General features: G+C 38.7%; 1 pseudogene; it reads left to right on the plus strand.

The window, feature by feature from the left end:
• The first annotated feature begins 18,777 nt into the window (after positions 1 to 18,777).
• LOC130846692 (PRELI domain containing protein 3B-like) lies at positions 18,778 to 19,363 on the plus strand (annotated as a pseudogene).
• The last annotated feature ends 405 nt before the right edge of the window (positions 19,364 to 19,768 follow it).

Genomic DNA, 19,768 nt, shown 5'->3' on the forward strand with positions numbered 1-19,768 from the left:
AATCAAAAGCTTTACAGACAAGCAACAGCTAAGAGAATTCAGCACCACCAAATCAGCCCTACAACAAATGCTAAAGGAACTTCTATAAGCGGGAAACAAAAGAGAAGAAAAGGACCTACAAAAACATAAACAAAACAATTAAGAAAATGGTAATAGGAACATACATATCGATAATTACCTTGAATGTAAGTGGACTAAATGCACCAACCAAAAGACACAGACTGGCTGAATGGATACAGAAACAAGACCCATATATATGCTGTCTACAAGAGACCCACTTCAGACCTAGGGACACATACAGATGGAAAGTGAGGGGATGGAAAAAGATATTCCATGCAAATGAAAATCAAAAGAAAGCTGGAGTAGCAATACTCATATCAGATAAAATAAGCTTTAAAATAAAAAATATTACAAGAGACAAGAAAGGACATTACATAAAGATCAAGGGATCCATCCAAGAAGAAAAGATAACTATTATAAATATCTATGCACCCAACATAGGAGCACCTCAATACATAAGGCAAATGCTAACAACTATGAAAGAGGAAATGCAAGGCAGAAATAGAGACACTGGTGTAAAGAACAAACATATGGACACAAACTGGGAAAGCGAGGAGGGTAGGTGGGGAATGAATTGGGATACTGGGATACCAAATTGTATACTCTAAATATATGCTGTTTATTGTCTGTTAACTGTTTCTCAATAAAAGTTCTAAAAAAAAAAAAAAAAAGGAACCAACAAGGACAATTTGACTCTACTATCTTCATTCTAATAATAACCATCATCAGAATCTCTACATGCATTACACATCATAATGTAGTGTCAACCCTACTATGAAATGAGATAATAAGTATTTACCAAGATATCAATATCTTCCAATCCTTGCTCTACCTCCTGAGATTATTGTCAGAGGAAACCAAGGCTTGGAGACCTTAAGGGACTTGACCAAGATAACTCAGCTAGCTAGTGGCAGAGATAAGTTGACCACTCATCACTCTCCTGTTATAAATACCTTTTGGTATTACAAAGACAAATAACCAGAATGATACACACCCTTTCTTGTAACTTGTAAAGCACTTCAATCAATTTAAGATGGGTGAGGGACTTCCTAGGAGGCGCAGCAGTTAAGAATCCAGCTGCCAGTGCAAGGGACAAGGGTTCGATCCCCGCTCCAGGAAGATCCCACATGCCGCAGAGCAACTAAGCCCGTGCGCCACAACTACTGAGCCTGTGTGCCGCAACTAGAGCACCTAGAGCCTATGCTCCACAACAAGAGAAGTCACCGCAATGAGGAGTCCACGCACCACAATGCGGAGTAGCACCCCCCCCACCCCCCACTCACTGCAACTAGAGAAAGCTCGTGTGCAGCACTGAAGCAGCCATAAATAAATAAATAAATAAATAAATAAATTTATTTTAAAAAATTTAAGATGGGTGAAAAAGCTTCAGTAAATATCTTAAGAATGAGGGCCTCATTTCTAAGCTAAATAGCCAATTAAAATTTTTCCTATATCCATGGTTTTCAACTCTATTTTGAGAAACCATAGGGCTAACACTTAGGGTAGGCTTGTTTAATGATCAAAATATTTTTAAAGAATATTGTATCACATTTAAACATGGAATTCTTAAAACATCTCCACAGATTCTGGGGAAAACTGTTTGAAAATCACTATTCTAGAGTACACAGAAAATACTGTTGTCTGTTTATTTTTGGAACCAGAGAATAGTCTGCAAATGGACAGAACAAGTCAAAAGAGGCTAAGAACCAGCAATAAGATCTATCTATCTATCTGCATGAAATGGGAGTGAATCTCCCAGGAAGCAGAGTACAGAGTAGGGTCGCACCTGGAGGCAGCTGTTACAGAGATAGCTGGATTGCCCAAGAGGCCCTGCTGCAGACAGCACAGCAAGAGAAAGGATTTGAGTTCTAGGTAGGCATAAGTTCAGAGTCCCAGTCTCAACAAACAAGAATACTAAATGAATTATCAAAGCAGGGGTTAAAACAAAGGACAGGGGTTAAAACGTGTTACTGAAACGGGGATGCAAGGTAGGGCTTAGTCTTGGTATTCTAATTAATAAATGAAAAAAACATCAGATCAGAGTAAGATCTATCCATAGGCCTTAAAATAGGTCCTCTCAATCGATCTGTCTGAGGCTTCTTCATTTTCCAGAACAGGAACAGGATTACCTCTAGAACCTGAAGCTAGACAAAGTTTTCAGTTGGGAAACTTAACTGATTCAGGTGAAGAACTGCTATAGGGACAGAGGCTTTCCCATATAATATGGCACATATTCCAAAATTTGTTGAGTGAATGTTTACATTTTGAATCACATTGTGACACTGAAAATATAGCCCTATTTATGTAATAAAACAACAACCTTAAGAACCTTGACACTTACATAAATTCTGTCAAAGGCAGCCGATCTGAATCCTTTTACTCAACCTTTTCAAAAGTTAATCGCCTCTGCATACTCAAAGTCGTGCTATCTTAAAATACAGTAGACTATTAACTCCTTTTCATAGTCATGATCTTCATGAAATTTGAAGTAGGCCCATAGCAAACCCCAAACAGAAAGGACTGCTACTTGGTAAACATTCAGCCACCACCTACCAAGACAATTTGCAATGAAAGACTTAACTAGTTTCTCCTCCCTCATCTTGACCATCTACAGTCCTCCAAAATGATGCCACAGTAATCTTTCTGAGACAAAGATAAAATTATGCCACTCTTTTGTTTAAATCTTTTCATGGCTCCTAGTGTCTCCCAAGATAAGTACTTTGTGCTCCAGACCAAAAACTATTCACTTTTCCCAAACATGGGGTTATTTTGTGTGTGTGCATTACTGTTTCCTCTTCCTTGAATGGTCTCTTCCCATCATCCCTGCAATCCAGTGAATTTCAACTCATCTTTCAAAGCCAAATTCAAATGTCTTCATCTGTGAAGTTGTTTTCTCTTTATCGCCTGTATTACACTTTAAACATACTTTTATCGGAGCCCACTATTCTGTAATCTCGTCGTATTCTTTCTCTCTTGGGCCTAGCACAGTGTAAGTTAAGCTCCCTTACTTTCCTTAGTGTATCTGAGAATAGAGCAGTTTAAAGAAAACTATATTTGACCATCTTCTGTGTAGGATCCCAGACAAAGTCAAACATCTGTGACATGATATCCCAGAAGATCCGTTAGGTAATTATGGTCATCTTTTAAATTGCAGATTATGTAATCAGTGTTTTTGAGAAACAACGGTGGCTTATTCTAAAGTGCCCCTGGATGTTACTATAGGCTTAAAATTTATCAGTTTAAAATTCAGACTTTTAAAAAGTGCACTCTTTTTTATTCTGGTCTACTCCACAGCCCCTTGTATTGAAGAAGAACAAATAGTATATCCCAATAGTACTGACAACTATCAATTTACTACTACTATTTACTACTATTTACTATTTACTACTACTATGTGCTCCTAGTATTTGATTACACCAAACTATGTGCAATGCAAATGTCCCCTCACTTGCAAAAACTCATATTTGTATGAGTCTGACCTTCACTTTCCTGCTGTAAAAAATATTCCCAGGTATTCTTGGAGGTACCCAGAGAATATCAAACACAAGCTCATAAATAAACATGCTCCCATCAGTCTGAACTTATGCCTGCTGGAATTATTGTTAGGAAATATTATTTCCTGCCATATCTGAGACACTGCAATATTTAAGATATGAAAGCTACTCAGTTATTCAGCTGCAAAGTAGGAGAATGTTACTCTTTCCTTCGGGTTTCCCTCTGCTGGAGGAGGATGCAATGCAGTGCTACTTGTCTTACAGCAACTTCAATATTGACTTCCAATCACACTGCTTTCTTGGGGTTCATATATAATTCGGGATGGGGGGTACTTAGGGAACTGATCTGAATGGGAGGCACTATGCTACACTTGCCTCTCTCCTCCAATTGTAAACGCTTTCACTTTCCTTCAAACTTACCTCTTCTCAGCTTGAAACTTTTGTAAAGGCTCTGAGGTCCTCCCACAGTTTTCTACCAGTCTCACCCCACATATCTGCCAGGCCTACCCAGGGAAGTCTAATTCTTACTTAGACTCAAGCTGCACTACTAGCTAAATATATAAAATTCCATTCCTGGCACATATTAGATGTTCAATAACTATGTATCAAATAAATCCATAAGAAATAAGTCAGATGGGTACATAACTCATTAACTCAATCAACAGGCTCCAGCTCTTGATTTCTTCCTTGGGTATTTCAGTCTTTTCTTGATGGCCTCCAAAGTCATCCCCTCTAACAGTGCTGGAAAATGTTCTCTCCACAGGCACACAGTGTCTGTATCAGTACTGTATTCCTACTATTCCTGTTAAAGGCCAGTTCAAGGTGGACTATGGCTCTCAATTCATGAGATTTGGATGCGGCCAACCATAACCTCTATCTTTATGGATGTGTACATGATTCAAGCTTTGCTAATGTGAGCCATAACCACCGAGAGGTGATGCATGGTCTTTTTTTCAGAGTCCAGCCCAATGAGTCTCAGTACTCTGAACGATGGCTGAGACTACTGGGAAAGAGACACTCTAATTCAAAAGGAGTTGCTAAGCTGAAAGGATATAAGCCTAGAATTACTGCTGACTTCTTTTTCCAGGACTTGAGGAAAGCCTGCCTGAGAAATAAAAATCGAAAAACAAAGCTGAAAGATGGAGAGACAATGATTCCTGGCAGCACCATTTGAGGCCTTTATCCACTTGTACTTACAATAAGCATTATCCCCCCAAATTTTTCAGTTGCATGAGTCAATAAATTCCTTCTGATGAATCCGATTTGAGTTCAGTTTGTCATGTGCAATAAAAATGCACCACCAATATAACAAAAAATTATTGCTCATGTTTTCTGAATTCTTTGAAAAATATTCTAATTAATTCCCTCGCCCTGGAACCAACATTCTGGGTTCTGTCCAACACTATTAATCATGTTCATTATGCAGGCCACAAGTCAAAAAAATTCCATATTAGTATATATTTTTAAAAAATCTAACAGGTCTAAAATACAATGTGATCATGATTACTTCTGTTCCATGGTGGCAAATCACATTTTCCAAAATTGGCCACAGCAATATTTCTGGTTTCACACATGCTTCAAGCACTTCATCAGTCCCCATTTAAGAGACTGATCCTGTTTCCCCACCCCAAGACACTGGGCTGTACTTTGTGAACGCTGGCATGAACAGAGGCAGTGGAAGTGACAATGCATGCCTTCCAAAGCTGGGTCATGAACAGCAATATAGCTTTCTCTTTCTCCTTCTCTTTCTCTCTCTCTCACTCTCTCTCTCTTCTGTGACTCTATCTCTATCTTTTGTCTTTATCCTTTTGTCTTTATCCTTGGAATCCAACTGCCACTTTGTGAAGAAAGATCGGGCCACCTGTATGGATGTTCTAACCAACAATCCCAACTAGGCTCCCTGGCATCAACCATGTGAGTGAACAAGGCTTCAAAGTACTCCAGCCCCTACTCTCAATTCTTCCAGCTGAGGCTCCAGGCGTGGTTACAGAGCAGAGATAAGGCATCCTATTATGCTTGTCTAAATTCCTGACTCATGAGAGAAAACAATTATTGTTGTTTCCAGCAACTACATTTTGGAATACTTTTTTTATACAGCAATAGGTAAGTAATATATCCATTCCTATCGTAACTGTCTTAATTCACATAATTTTCATGAGACCTACTTTTTATAACTATATTAGCTGCCCCATATTTTAAGGCACTTAACCCAGCCCTCAATCTTTCAACTTTCACCATAGGACCTCTTTTACTTTTTTTTTTTTCCCATGGACCTCATGCTATGAAAGTTTATCTGCTTAATAAGCTATAATATATACACATCAATTTGCTTTTATTTTTCTCATTAATCAGATATAAGTTAATACTTGTTATTTTAATAACTAATTCACTGGTGAAATGAAGTTGTTAACCACCCAATACACTTTTGGAACATGTCAACAGTAATCTTCGAAAAGTCGTCTAATGTGAACCAGCAATAAGAAAGTATTGTCAAACCAAAATTGACTGGCACACTATACTTTTATTTTGCCTACATACCCACAACTTGTCCCACCTTTTTGACCAAACAGCTGCTCAGCTCAGACAAACAATTAATAACCTAGCTTTTAAAAATCAAATGGTTTTGTTTGCCTGGATTGAGCAGCTGTTTAAATAACTAATCTAGTCAAAATTGTCAATAGAACATGAGTCTTTCAATTTCATTCTACACTTGCCCTTTCCATAATCTCTTTTCCCTAAAAGCGTTTTTATATTCAATTCAGTTCAATGAATACTTATGTAACAATGGAAAAGGTGCTGGGGATACAGAAAAATATAAGCCAGCCAAGGTCCTTGGCCTCAGGGAGCTTATAGCTTAGAGGGTGATACAGATAAGGAAAGGCTGTTCCAAAGGACAAAGGAAAATTTTGGCAGACTGCACAGATGATCGTAATAATTCTTCCCATCCCATATCACTCCCACTTACAATGTGATTTTGCCAATCCTCCCATCAGGAAGTGACATCAGTTTCTCAATCACCTGAATCTGATTTACCCATGTGACTTCCTTTAACCCCTCCCCCCCCCCCCCCCCCCGGAATATTTGCAAATATAATACCAGAAGCAGAGAAATGAAAGTGCTTACACCCTCTGCCTCTGTGGTTTCAACTCTGAAATCTCTGTATGAATGAGCCCAAGCTAGTCTACTGGAGAGGCCACATAGAGAAGAATCAAGGATTTCACAACCTGCCAAACACCAGACCTGTGAGTAAGGTCCTTAGACCACTCAGCCCCATATGAGCTGTCAGATGACTTGGCTTAGTGACCCCAGGGAAGACAGAAACAAAAACAAAAACAAAAACCCGGTACCGCCCAGTGTAGCCCAGCCCAAGCCGCTGATCCACATGCTGGTAAGTGAACAAGTGGTTGTTGTTTTAAACCACTAGGGTTTGGTGTGGTTTGTTCTGCAGTAACAATTAATAGAGCCACCCAATTCAGACCCAGCGTGAACAGATAGACAGGGGTCATAAAGAAAAGGTTTCTTAAAACCTATTCACTAAAGAAAGAGAAAATAAATGACAGGACATAGGCAGCAAAGGAACTTAGATTCTGAAAGAGGAGTCAGACCGCCCTCATTACAACAGTGGATTTTGATCATTGCCGTGATTCCAGGAGGATAAAGCAGGAGAATGTGGTAACCAGCCTCTAAAATGGCCCCTCATGAATCTTGCCCCTTACAACCCTACGTGACCTCAACAGAATATGGTAGAAAGGACAGGGTGTAACTTCTGAGGCCAGGCCACGGTGTTGCAGCTTCTGCCTTTCGGTTTCTTGGATCCCTCAGTCTGGTAGAAGCCAACCACAATGCCACAAGGACACTCAAGCAATCTCACAGAGAAGCCCACGTGGAGAGGAACTGAGGCCTCCAACCCACAAGCAGCACCAAATGGCCAGTCATGTGAGGGAGCCACCTTGTGAGGGGATTCTCCAGCCTCAGCCAACCCCTCAACGGCCTACAGCCCCAACCAACATCTGACTGCAACTTCATGAAAATCCCTGAGCCAGCACCTCCCAGGTAAGCCACAGAAACCTTGACCCACAAAACCCACAAGAAATAGTAAATAAGTATTACTATTATAAGGCACTAAGTTGTGAGTTGATTTTTTTATGCAGCCATAGTAAACAATACAAGGAACCCAGCCATTACACTGGCAAATCCTGAGGCAAGGGATACAGCAATTACTCCCTTGTTCACCACAACCCTGCCTCAGTTCTCCAGAAAATATGATCATAGATCACTCTCTAGGAAATCCTCCAGGAAAGCTCATATTCCTATTACTTCAACAAATAGAAACTAGTTAAATGAATTATTTTTCAAATGATTTTAATAACCAAGTCTAAAACACAATGTCTTTTTTTCACTTATGAATAACGTGGAAAGTGTCAATTAAAGAGTTGAGAGAAGACAGCACGAAGTAGAGAAGTTCTGGGACTTACATCTTCAACAATATTGTCATGTCATTATAAGTCATTTCTGTTCTTTCTTACTGCTTAAAAGCTCTACATCTTAGAAGTAGTGTATATTGGTAGAGTCTCTAAGGAAAATAAAATTCCTGTAACAATGGTAATTGTTATGTGATATGATGAAATATCTTTCCCTAGAGTTTTTGAAAATCAAATAGGTTAATATCTATCTGAGAAAAGGGAAATTCTTTCTGAGGGCAGGAAATATAGCGGGGGACCTTTCAAGGTTGGCCTCAGTCCAATAGCTTTCCATAGGGTTTCCTGGCATATGATTCCTAACCCTCAAATTTATCATCCTTGGCAACAGTAAAGGACAAAGCACAGGGCATGGAGACCCACAGAGCTATACCCTAGGTCTAGCTTTACAACTTTGTCTTAGCTCTGCCATATACTAGATTATAGGATCTAGGATATGAGCCTGCACCTCAGTTTTCTCAGCTGTAAACAGGATAACAGAGAAGAAATGCTGCTATTGGGCATCATTATGTAATCATAAAATGATGAGTACATACTTAAATGTTTTATTTTAATCTGACATGTATAAATATCCACTTATTGGCCAATCTTTTGATTTAGAACCAAGGTCTTTTCTTTGAGAGCTTGGGGTTTCTTTAAAGTGAAGTGAAAATTCAAGCACAATTGCAAAGCATCTGATAGTGAAGAATTTTTCCAGTATTTTATTATCTTCCTCAATTCTTTACAATGGCATCACTCACACCTAATTTAGGTAAAAAAAATTTTCAACTTGCCTTTATTAAGCCTTCCCATCCAGTGTAGTGTTCATGGAAATAACAATTCTATTTCCACATTCATATTATATTGGTTCATACAGTCATTAAAATAACTATGTAACTACATAACATGGTCAACTGGCATAAAGAGGTTTGGAAATCGTACAACTGTAAACACACAACTAAACAATGACGAGCAGAAATGTGCACACACACTAGGAAATGGCCCACTAGTCATGAGCACTGAAGATGAAGTGGGTGTATGTTTCATAGCCGGGGTGAAGAACAGCAGTTCCTTCGCTAGGGCGTCTGAAGCCACGTGTGTGGAGAGAGCTTCTGCCACATCTAGTGTGGTCATAGGGAGCCCTGACTTTTCACGTCCCCTCTGCCTCTTGACAGAAGTGTAACTTTGGTCAGATGCAATATCTCTGAATTTCAGTGTTCTTACAATATAGTAGGCATAATAATAATACCTGGAAAAGTTATTTAGAACTTGTGCCTTGGAGTTAGAGCATCCTGGGTTCCAGTCTAGGTCTTCCAGTTACCAGGTATATGATCTTGCAAGTTATTTAATCACTCTAAACATCAGTTTTCTCACTTATAAAATGACACGAGGAATTATGCCTACATTCTTTAAGGATTTAATGAGAAGACATACATAAAGCAATAAACTCAGCAATTGGTAATTTGTAAACACTAAATAAATATAAGTTGCTGTTGCTTTTGCCAGAATTGGGAAAATTAAATTAGGCATGGATTTAAAGTGCCTCATCAAGTTTCTAGCCCATAGTAGCCACTCAATAACTGGGGGTTATTAATATTAAATTAATATTAATAAATGTTAACTTGATAATAGTTGAAGAGTAACTATTATTATCATTCTTTTCATGGATGACATATCATAGAAGCTTAGTAACTTATTAGGAACACAAATTTAGCCTTAGAAATAACCTCTATGTTTGGAATACCAATTAAACTCTCTATTTTATACCGTAAGCCAGCTAGAGAATTCATTTTACCACAAAGAAAAAAGTCACTATGTCTTAGCAACTGAAATCACAGTTCATCCTGAAAGTCATACATGACAATAGAAAGAATATTAAGGCCATGGGTATATTTCAATGTCCTTAACAGAAAAAAACTCAGAGTCTGTTTGCTTTAAATTAGTTTTAAAAATTTAGGATTCTATGTATAAATCTAATACACTTTACTGGTACATTATACTATCATTATCTGCAACAGAACTAACAGTGCCTACCCATTGCCAGCTTATTGGCAAGGAGTAACTACTACTCTAATGTTCTTTCTAAAATATGCAGCCCTGTAAAATGGCTAATAAACATTTTGTTAAACTACTTTTGAAAACAGCAATATAAAAAGACTCTCTCCATCCCTTGCGCTTAAGGTATTTACAGTAACTCCGCAAATGCTCATCCACCTGCACTCATACACCACACTAAACAAAGAAAGAAAAAGGAGTGTGCTGTCAATGCTTCCTGTGGGTTTAGTAGAGCCTTTTTAGGGGTCCAGCATATTTAGATAATGGCATCTCCTTGGCCTCAACTTTCAACGATAACCCTTAAAACAGAAAAGGAATCAAAACTGTCTCTGTAATCTGGCCAGAGCTGAGAATGCTCGTGCACATACAAACCACTCACCTTGCAGCTCTCTGCTGAGTATAAGAGTGATCCATCTGTGCAACTTGCCTTATTAGTCCTCATAAATTGCTTACATTCAAGTTAGCCAAACAGACACTGTACCTAAAACCATTAGGCACTGAAAGTAAAATCTGTAACTAAGGTCCACCCTCCCCACCTCTGTTTCCACTGTGAAAGCACCAGCATTTGGTGAAACTGTTGCTTTTAAGTTTGCTTTCTGAAGAAGGATTTGGTGACTCCTGACCCTCGAGGGCTGTTCTTTGACCCATTACTTTTCTCCACCATCTGGCATGTTTACTTGAAGCAAACGCCTTGGGTCAGAGGGCAGAGCAGACATGTGGAGGGACAGCTTTGTCATAAAAGCAATAAAGAATGAGTAGGCGCTTCAGAATATAGCACTGTGCATTTTGTTCAGCTGTTGGGCAGAATGAGGTAAGGTTAGTCATATGGCTAAAAACAAAATAAATAAAAAGTCAGTTAGCACACAGCCCAGAAGACGGATAAAATGCAAGATGCTTAAGTTCAAAATCTGAGTGCTGCTTCCTTTTCCATTTCTGGGAGTTACTTTCTATGCTTTACTGGGCGCATTACTAAACAATATGTTACACCAGACACAAGGGGGAAAGTGGTTTATAGGCTAAATTAACCAGATTGATTATTCAGGAAGAGGGTTGATAGTCCAATAATTTCCAAGCAACAAAATTAGAGATACATAGAATAGAGTAAGGAATTAAAGATCAGGTAATCAATTTTTTCATATCCAGGGCCCATGTTATAATGAGATAATAATGATGATTTTATTTTTGATAAATTGAGGCTTTTCTGAAAAGAACAATTCAGAAGTGAAAACTGATATCAACTGTATACACCCACTTTAGAGCCCAAGACAAAGCTCTGTGCAATAATCCCACCCCCCCTTATTTTGGCATTCTGTCCTGAAAATTAGGACACAGCAGTGAAGCTTGTAAAATCTTTAGCACAGAAGCCCCTTACTGAAAACCTTAAGTTTCATTTATAAATAACTACCTCTGGCTCCCTTTACACAACTTCCTTGGACTCTGAAGATCTTTCAAAAGTCTATTTCTTCTCTCTAGTTCATAAAGATTATAAATGATCTCTGATTCAGACTGCTTTCCTGTTGCCACAAGACACACTGTTCTTCACGACTCTAGGATGTGCAGAGAGAACACAGGAGAAGGGACTCTGCTGAATCTGTTCAAGTGTCGGTGCTTAGTGCTCACTTCAGCTTTCTCTTGCTGGCCTTTGAACGGTTCAGCAGGAAAACAGTGCCCTGACACAGAAACTCAAAAAAGATTGGTCTTTATATTCATTCTTAATGTAAAGCAGGGAAATTGCTATGAGTCATGAGATAAAAATGATGAAAGGGAGGAGTTAGTCAGCAAAAGAACATGAAAAAGGAATTTCACCCGCAGGAAAAAAAATAAATAAAACAAAGTAAAAAAAGATTAAAGGAAACCTCCCTCTTCCAGTCTGATTGTCAGGGGATAGTTCTTCACATTGTGAATACACTTTGATCCTAGAAACTCTGCATTTTTAGTCTTTGCCAACGTGGCAAAAGGGATGTCCCTTGTGGAAGATTTTCTCACGTGGAGCTTTTCAAAAAAAATTCATATCTATCAAGACTTCCATCCCCTGCAACATTTCTCTTGAAAAATTCATGGTACACAGCATAGCCATTCTCTTTCCAATTCCAGACTCTCTGTAAAGAGCAGCTATTTGCCCAAGTTTGTCCTTGCCAGTTTCAGAACTGATCACACCATAGAAAATTGATAGACGACACGGAGATCATACTAATGTGTCCACTTACACACAGAGAAGGGATTCCCAGACTCGCTTTGAGCAAAAGCCTTCTAGACTGAACTCTCCCTCATTCATATTTAATAAATAGTTTATGCAAGAAAGAGTGAAAGGAGAAGGGGCTTTGAAAACAGCCAGACTAGGACCTAAGAACAAGCGCCTGCACTTACTAGAGAGGTGACCCTGGGCAAAATATTCAGTCACTTTGAGGCCCAGTTTCCTTTTTGTAAAGGCAAATATACTAATTTTCACCTTTCAGAATAATCATGAATATGAACTGAGATAATGTGGGTCAAAATACCTAGCACAGTGTACTCAACAAATGTTGCTTTCATTTTCAATTAGCTTTATAAAATAATCTGTACCTGTTTCAAATGATGAGTAAAGTCAAGTTTGTCCCTTGAGAAAACAGCCTCTTCCTTAAAAAAGACAACCATAAGCACAATACACTTTGTTCTATAAAGTGTCTTTTGGTCTGATTCCCTAATGGGGCAGGGTTGGGGTTTTTTTCCCTCAAATCCCTTACTTTTATGCAGCCTCTCTGTGGCTCTCAGAGCAGATGCATTACCAAAATTTCCCCTAAGCCATGTGTAATCCTTTTTACACATTACTCTTCCTTGGGCAGTAACCTCATTGCTTTCAAGGTTGAGAATGAAAGAGGACAGTCATAGAGGGGATTAATGGGGACCAAGAAAGCTGATATGGTGCAGGAAGAGATGACCTCTAGTTGGATGAAGGAGGATTTGTACTGAAAAAATAAAACACAGTAGTGGAATTCTGAACGGTGAGAACATGATCACAAGCTGTACAATATTAAGAAACCAGTATTGGGCTTCCCTGGTAGCAGAGTGGTAAAGAATCCGCCTGCCAATGCAGGGGACACAGGTTCAAGCCCTGGTCCGGGAAGATCCCATATGCTGCGTAGCAACTTACCCACTCACCATAACTACTGAGCCTGCGCTCTAGAGCCTGCAAGCCACAACTAATGATGAGCCCACGTTCCACAACTACTGAAAGCCCGTGTGCCTAGAGCCTGTGCTCTGCAACAAGAGAAGCCACCACAATAAGCCTGTGCACCACAACGAAGAGTAGCCCCTGCTCTCCGCAACTATAGAAAACCCAGGCGCAGCAATGAAGACACAACACAGCCAATAAATAAAAATAAATAAAATTTATAAATAAAATTTTTTAAAATTTCTTTATAAAAAAAAGAAACCAGTATTTTAATATATTTATTTATTTATTTATTTATTTATTTATTATTAATTATTTTTGCCTGTGTTGGGTCTTCATTGCTGTGCGCAGGCTCCTTCTAGTGTGGCAAGCAGGCACCACTCTTCATTGCGCTGTGTGGGCCTCTCAGTGCAGTGGCTTCTTTTGTTGCCAGGCATGGGCTCTAGATGTATGGGCTTCAGTAGTTGCAGCACATGGGCCCAGTAGTTGTGGCACACGGGCCCAGTTGCTCCGTGGCATGTGGGATCTTTCTGGACCAGGCCTCAAACCCATGTCGCCTGCATGAGCAGGCAGATTCTTAATCACTGCACCACCAGGGAAGTCCAGAAACCAGTATTTTAAAATCTGAACTTTAAACATGGGAAAGTGATATATGGATAGAAAATCATTCTCTCTAAAAACCATAGCATCCTCATGCCAACTTGTCAACCTTTACTCCTGCAACCTGTGTGAGGGCTCTTATCACTTGGTGCATTTAGTGATCTCCTTCACAATGGCCCACACTCACAGGAAACCTGAGTATCTCATTCTGTGCTCACCACCCCAGGTCCTGGTACAATCATCAGAACTGTGTCCTGGAAGGAACATGGACTTCAGACCTGGTATAGAATACCAGCCTGTCTTCTTGCCAGCTGTGTGACCCTGCACAGGTTGTTTAACCTCTCTAAGCCTCAGTGTTCACACCATAAAATAGTGAAAATAATGCATATATTACAGTGTTTTATGAGGATGAGATGAAGTTACACAATCTATGCTCAGGTCTGGGTCCATGAGGGCTGGGTCAGGGGGTAATTGGAATGACAAGTACTCTACGTACCCAAAGTCACCTCTGCCTTCTAACCTTAGCCCACCAAACTAAAACCAAACTTCTGCATCTTGATTTTTCCTCCTTTCTTTTCCAAAAAAAATCTTCTCAGTGCTTTTATACATATTAACTCATTTAAGCCTAGGGAGGAAAAAAAGACTATGAGGAAGGAAAAATTATGTCGTGTGTTATAACTGAAGATTCTGAGGCATGGAGTGGTGAATTAACTTGCCCATGGTTTCACATAAACAAAGACACTGATGACTAGAAAAGTACCTTAGTCTATCTTCTAAGAGTTATGGAAGGTTAATAAACAATCCTTCCTTATGTGCCTAAGTCTGTAACAAACTGAGAGATGTGCATCAGAGTCAGAAGGATGGATTCCTGACAAAGAGCTAAACAGGAGAAGGCAACTCAAATACAAAGAAACAGGCTGACTTAAGCATTTCTGAGTTGAATCTACCTGCGCCTGTCCATAAAAAACTATTGGCTGTACCCGCAAAGACAGAACCTGCACTGCCAAGGAACAGCTGAGAAAGCATGTTCTTTCCACATAAGTAGATCCCAAGTAAAAAGACAAGATGAAAGGGTTAAAGAAATGATGACTAGTTTAAACCTCCTTACAAATGGGACGTCAATCTCCTTAACATGAGGAGAAGAGAATGAAGGGACAGAAAGTGATCAGAAGTAAGTCTCTCTCCACGTGAAAGGACACACAAGGTGTGGGGAAAAAGTATACCTTCCCAACATATCTGATTCCAAAATCTGGGCTCCTACCACTACATTAAAGAAAAGAGAATAAAAACTACTAGGTGTAAAATAAATAAGTAACTTTTGTTATACGTAATGTACATATAACGTTATAGCACAGGGAACATAATCAATATTTTATAAAAATTTTGGATGGAATAGAACCTATAAAGATGATGAATCACTAAACCTGAAACTAACACAAATACAGTTGAAAATCAACTGTACTTCAGTTGAGAATATAATAATACTGAAGTTATAAAAATATTCAGTTGCTAGAAAAAAAAAGAAAGAAGCAGAATAGCTCAGTACACCTTATAGAATCAGATCTCCTAAGTTTTAACTTAATCCTAACTCTACCACTCTACCATGAGCTCTTGGGTGTATTCCTTAATACTGAATGCTCTGATTTCCTCATTTATAAATAATAGTGCCAAATATGTAGTGTTGTTCTGAAGTTTAAATGGCGATACATATATACTACCTGTTATATAATAATAGCTCAATAAATGTGATTATTAATATTAATACTGCCTCAATGAAAAAGAATATTCAGAGTGTGAGATTAGAATCTGTAATTACAAATCTACTCTTTGTATATAGATTCATTACTCAACATAAGTTTTATGAGCAGAGAAAAAATATTAATAAATTAATCTTATTACCAGTGCTTTCTCAATGTGGTCATATAAGACACAGTTTTAAAAACTGTGTCTAAGAGTTTTGGAATTGCAAGCTAATTTTTTATTTCTTCCTCATGTTTTTATGTTTCCAAATTTTCTACAATGAATAAATATTACTTTTAAAGCAAAGAAAGGAAAGAAAATGAAATACGAGTCAGCCAGTGGTCAATAAATATCTATTGATCATCTACTCAATACCAGGCACTACGTTAATGACATTCAACTCAATAGGACTTTCTTCCTGGAACTATTATAAATAGTTATGGGAAAGCCATCTTTACAATCGCATAAAAATGAAAGCCTATTGGTATTTTATTCATAATTATAAAGAATACCTCTTTTCTCTCATTTTTGAGGTTTCTTACTCCTGAATATAGGCACACCTGACGTTTTCAATGTTTTATGAATGGATATGTATCTCAAAATGGGAATTTTCATACATAATAAAATGCATTCTCATTTACTAAACATCTACAAGACTTGAGCTTTTGAACACAGTTTACTGAAACTATCTCTAATGTTCACAACAGACCTGAACAACTGAATAACAATGTGGGCATTATCCTTCCCTTTTTGTGGAGAGGGAAACTGAGGTGCAGAGAGGTTGGGACTCGCTCAGGAGTCTTTGAATATCAAGTGTTTCAGGTGTATTTTAAAGCGTCTTTTAACTTATGAAAACAAAGGTGAAGGCACCCACCTATTTCACAAAGCAAGGTACACCTATAAAACCACACATACTGTTTGGTAGACCACAACATTTTTTAACAACATCCCATATTTCTGTTTTGAGTCTCTTGCCGCTTGGGTAAACATTGTACTTTTCATTGGATATACTGTAAGTCATTAAAGTCAGTAAATAGCAGAAATGAATAAAACAGCAACTTAGATATTTTTAACACCTCTGAGTTAAAACCACTTTGCAGTGGGGAAGAAGAACAGATGCCCGCTTCTAAATGTGAGAGCCACCAACTGGGAATTTGCTAGTTGTAACTGCTGCCATCTGTTTTCCACTGTTCTTTTTTACCTGCCTCTCTTAGATTTAGTATTTGAATTCTGGGCCACGGATTCTTAGTATAAGCAGGGGAGGGGTGGGAGGGACTCCAATTTGAAATTTTCCCAGGTGCTCTCTCCTGCATTAAATCAAAGGTAACTTCTCTGGGAAAAAAATATCATGAGGGCAATTATTTAACAACTGCATTTTATTCTTCCATGCACACTTTGTACTCATTTCCATGTGCATTTTTTCTATTTAATCAACTTCCTGCTTTTCCTAAGGGCATTACGGAAATGCCTCTCTGACGCCAATTAGGGCACTGCTGTGTGAATTAGTTTCTTCCCTGACTGAATAAATAATTTTTGTCAAGCCATACATACATTCAGAATTCACTTAATCAGCACTTAACTAGCATTCAGCACTAGTGTGGTGGGCTTTTCCCCTTAAAGTCAACGTGTTGAGGGAGTTATTATTTGTGCCAAAGGGAAGCAAATGAAATAGACAGGTTAATAGGACTATAAAGAATAATAAGAGATTGTTCCAGTTCACTCTTCTGCCTTCAAGTAGAATTGCTCCTAAACCACACTAGAAAGAGAAAATCTGCCCTTTTCTTTTAGGAACATCTGTAAGGGAGGTTTCTTAACGTTTGATTGTAATTCTGAATGACATATGTGCATGTGTCTATAACTTCTGGCTAAAGGCCAACAAAGAATAAGAATACTCATCCAAGCTGTAAAAGAGCTTCCTCTTTAAATCTACATGATAAAGGTGTACTTCCCATTTTCATAGAAGAAGAACAGGTTATGATCCTCTCCCTACTTTCAGAGAAGTTATGTGTTTTGGTCAGAGTAACACAGCTAGTTAGTGATATAAGATTTAATGCCAACTCTACCTATCTCTGTCTTTCACTCAAGCTGAGAGAGAAACATGTCAGAAAGCAGGGCATGCTTTAGGATTTTATTCTTCTGCCTTCTTTTCACATCTTGAGTTAGTCTGGAAACATGTAAGAAATAGAGAAGGTGGAAGGATCTATCAACTTATCTGCTCAATTGAAATGCCTGACCAGGACTCTCCAAACCAAACCACAACACTAATCCCCATACTCCAGTATTAGAGACAGAGAAGCCTATTTAGGAAAAAACACAGTCAAGAACACAACTTTGGTTTATTTGGATATTTCTTCAACAAACTGAATAACGGGTGTATCATACAGACAGTCAACAGGCAAATGAAAAGATGCTCAACATCACCAATTATTAGAGAAATGCAAATCAAAACTACAATGAGACCACCTCACACCAGTCAGAATGACTATCATTAAAAAGTCTGCAAATAACAAGTGCTGGAGAGGGTGTGGAGAAAAGGAGCCCTCTATACTGTTAGTGGGAATGTAAGTTGGTTCAACAACTATGGAAAACAGCATGGAGGTTCCTCAAAAAAAACTAAAAATAGAGTTGCCATATCATCCAGCAATCCCACTCCTGGGCACATGTCTAGACGAAACTATAATTCAAAAAGATATATGCACCCTTATGTTCATAGCAGCACTATTCACAATAGCCAAGACATGGAAACAACCTAAATGTTCATCAACAGATGAATGAATAAAGATGTGGTACATATATACAATGGAATACTACTCAGCCATAAAAAGAAATGAAATAATGCCATTTGCAGCAACATGGATGGACCCAGAGATTATCATACCAAGTGAAGTAAGTCAGAAAAAGAAAGACAAATACAATATGATATCACTTATATGTGGAATCTAACAGAAACAGACTACAAAACAGAAGCAGACTCATAGGCATAGAGAATAGATATGTGGCTGCCAAGCAGAAAGGGTGGTAGGGGAGGGAAGGAGGGGGAGTTTAGGGTTAGCAGATGCAAACTATTATATACAGAATGGATAAATAACAAGGTCCTACTTTATGGCACAGGGAACTATATTCAATATCCTGTGATAAACCATAACGGAAAAGAATATTAAAAAGAATGTGTGTGTGGGTGCCCTAGTGCTGCCCGGACACCGCGCGGGCTGCCGGCCCCATGGAGATCTGGACTTCGGAGCATGTCTTCGACCATCCATGGGAAACTGTCACAACAGCTGCAATGCAGAAATACCCAAACCCTATGAACCCCAGTGTGGTTGGAGCTGATGCATTGGACAGACACATAGATCCCTCTGGAAAGTTGCACAGCCCACAGACTTCTTAGCACAGAGTGGGGACTGCTTTCCATTGTGAAATCTCTTATTGGTGCAGCAAGAACCAAAACATATGTGCAAGAACATTCTGTACTGGATCCCGTAGAGAAGACAATGGAGCTTAAATCTACTAATATTTCATTTACAAATATGGTTTTAGTAGATGAGATACTTACACACAAACCACACCCTCAAGACCCAGAAAAAACTGTTTTGACTAAAGAAGCCATAATTACCATGAAAGGAGTCAGTCTCGGCAGTTACCTGGAAGGACTGATGGCAAGTACAATATCGTCAAATACTAATAAAGGCCGAGAAGCAATGGAGTGGGTCATACACAAGTTAAATGCTGAAATAGAGGAACTGACGGCTTCAGCAAGAGGGAGCATAAGGACACCAATGGCGGCGGCGGCATTTGTGGAGAAATGATAATGAAAGTTGATAAACAACACCCCGTTCCGCAGATCTCTATAAGCTGGCAGTATATTTATTTGTTACTTAAAAAATACAACTATATTTTAGGTAGAATTTTTTTTTTTTAATAAGCTGAAGAAAGACTGTGTGACTTGATCAAAACAAAGAGGTGCAGGGTTTCTAAATAAAAGGGATCAGCTAAAATTAGCGTTGTCTGAAATGACTACCTGATCTTGAGGATTCCAGTATTTATGTGAAAATTTAACAATTTTTGAAAAGTACTTGGAAATTGGTATTGGCCGATTTAACCTCCTTAAGGTAGAATTTTAAAGCTTTCCACACACTGGAACTCTACCTGGCTTTGGACCAACCCCAGAACCAAGCAGAGCCATCTCTTACATAGGCACAACTGTCCTGCTG

This window comes from Hippopotamus amphibius, chromosome 2, assembly GCF_030028045.1.
Source record: "Hippopotamus amphibius kiboko isolate mHipAmp2 chromosome 2, mHipAmp2.hap2, whole genome shotgun sequence".
NCBI lineage: Eukaryota > Metazoa > Chordata > Mammalia > Artiodactyla > Hippopotamidae > Hippopotamus > Hippopotamus amphibius.